Source organism: Dermacentor silvarum, chromosome 2 (assembly GCF_013339745.2).
Source record: "Dermacentor silvarum isolate Dsil-2018 chromosome 2, BIME_Dsil_1.4, whole genome shotgun sequence".
NCBI lineage: Eukaryota > Metazoa > Arthropoda > Arachnida > Ixodida > Ixodidae > Dermacentor > Dermacentor silvarum.
Genome location: NC_051155.1, coordinates 261,952,270 through 261,955,097, shown reverse-complemented (window position 1 = coordinate 261,955,097; position 2,828 = coordinate 261,952,270).

The following is a 2,828-nucleotide window of genomic DNA, read 5'->3' as shown; positions in this document are numbered from 1 at the left end:
TTTTCAAAATTTTCCCCTTCAATGTTGCCTAGAACAACCAAAGTACAGCGAAACACCATGAGAATGGAGGACGCTTAAGCTTCGCCTTAATTAGTGGAATGCGATAGCATTCAAAGATCTCTGGCTGCTTATCAGGCTTTTTTAGGGGCGAAGCTCCTTAAAGCGGCGCCCGTTCGTCCCTCGTCGTAGTCGTAGTGCGTAACCAGTCTGAGAAAAATGAAAAAAAAAATTCCGAAGTTGTGTCCGTAGCGCGGAATCGAACCAGGGACCCCTCGCTTCCGACGCGCGGCGTTAGCCCACTACGCCACGAAGCTTTTTTTTTTCTTTATTGCCGGAACTTTCACTTTGTGGACACCAATTTCAACAGTTCTTGCCAAAAAAACAAAATACATATCATACATATACACATACTTTCACAGTTGCATGCATCCATGTTGTGCGGTCAGCCACATTTTGGCTGCCATGTCATGTCAGGTTTAAAATCTTTTAAAGTTGCGAGGGGCTCAATCCTCGTCAGCCAATCCGGGGGCATTCCTGATCTTTAATTACATCGATGAGCTTGGAAACATCCTCCCGGAAAAGTTGTCGCGCAGGCCTTCGGTCAGGCTCACAATAAAAACCTGCCATTCGAGCCCGCCATAAACAGTGGAGGCCCATTAGCATAATGAGATCCAAAGGCAGTCCGTCCTCATTTTCTACAGTTAAATACCTAATGGATTTAAGGGCAATTCTTTCTGTAGTGTTCTTTGAAGAACGTCCCAAAAATAAACCCCTTCCCAACAATGCAAAAAAACGTGATCGATTGTTTCCAGTTGTTTACATATAAGGCAGTTTGCTCCCCAAGGTAAATAAAAACCCTTTTCTTGTAAAAGTCCCGTACTGGCAAAGTCCCGGTATGTAATTTAAAGAAAAGGATTTTGTACCTGCTGCACCTGCATTTTTTAACACGCTTAAAACGTCATGTCCCTGTCCTCCACTGTTTATGGCTCTATACATGGGAACCGGTATGATCATGTCAAGTGTATCCCTGTATAATTTCTTCCGTGACACCGAAAAAAGGTAATCATTAGAAAAACGTACGGATAGAAAACGGACACTGTCAACTACTTCCCTTAGGTACCCTCGAAGAGAACCAGGCATACTTGAATTGCTTACCACATAAGCCGGCAGATGCTTGCTCAGTCGCAACTGACACATGGTGCGCAGAAAGGGGTCGCGCACGTCTCGAAAGAATGTAAACCTGTCACTAGCTGTTTAACGAAAAGATGGGACAGGCCTAGGCCCCGTCTTTGACTCGCTTAAACAAGTTCATTCGGCTACAGCTCTCCCATTCTGATGCCCAAATGAACCCAGCAAAAACTCTGTGGATTTTTTGCACATTTCTACGAGAACAGTATAAAACTTGCATGACGTACCATATCTTGCTTATTAAAAACAAGTTGCATACAGTGGCTTCGCAACATTGACAGATGAGTGCCTTTCCAATTAGTTGTTTTTTCCTTGATTCGCTTAGCTTCTTCAAGCCAGTAGTCCTCATTACGACGGTAATGTTCGAGTGGTACGCCCAAGTATTTAGCTGGCGATTTAATCCATCTAATGTTGGCGAATGTTTCCGGTGTTGACTGCCATTCACCATGCCAAAAACCCAGACACTTACTCCAATTTGCTGTGCTCCTGTTGTGTTTCCAAAATGTTTAACAATGGTGGTTACTTCTGTAATGCTTTCTTTCGACGTACAGCACACTGCTACATCATCTGCATATGCTAAGAGTTTCACTTCGGCTTCCATAAGTTTGAAGCCCCTTATGCTACTGTTCTGAATGATTGCCAACAAAAGCTTTCTAGATAAATGGCAAACAAAAGCGGGCTCAGTGGACATCCCTGGCGAACGGAACGCTCTATTTAATGGGGGCCCCCAGTGTCTTATTATAATCAGCCGTGTGAGCAGTTCCGGTACGCCAGAGCTACTCCATCAGTGATGATTGATCCTACATTCACATGTTCAAGAACACTACGCCACGAAGCGGGCATGGACACACGCACCATGATGGCAATAAATACCCAACATTAACGAAAGGCCGCGTTTCTAGCGCGTTTCTAACGCGTTTGTGCTAGCGCGTTACGGCCCGTGTAAGAAGCTGGTGTAAGACGATGTGGCCTCTCCGCCTTACCTTCAACGCGTTTCGAACGCGCTGCCCAAAGCGGTGGCAAGTCAAGTTCAAGTCGAGGAGCGTTTATGAATATGGGGGGTATGCTCTCTAGGCAGTCATGTGATGGCGTCGGCAAACGCGTGCAATTCCGGCATGTGTAAAATGGCTGCCCGTAAGACGCTGTGGCCGCTCCCCCTTACTAGAGAGTACTCACGTTTCTAACGCGTTGTGCTAGCGTCCCCTTAAGCGGGAGATCCGATGATTCCTCCGGCTTCGCCCACTCATCATCATTCCCCCGTGGATATGCTGTGAATTTTTTCTCCTATATTCAAATTACAATCCGACGCTATCACGCCTGTAGGTTGCGGCTAAGTCGTACTTTAGGATTCTTCTGACGGATTTTACTTTGACAAATTCAGTTTTTGTTCACTAACGCCTGGCGCCACGCGGAGGCCTGTGTGGTCGGGGTGGTTCGGGATGATGTGGTTCGGCATGATTGATTATTTCCGCCAGACGCCGATGCTTGCGCCGACGCCGAAGCCGACGCCGCATATTCTGCTACACGGGACCCTTACGTCGCGTTAAAACGCGTACCTCAGCTTTAACAGTGCTACTTGCAGGAACGCGACCATCTCCGTGGCAAAGCCTGCTTACCAACTTTTGCATGTCGGAAGTCTC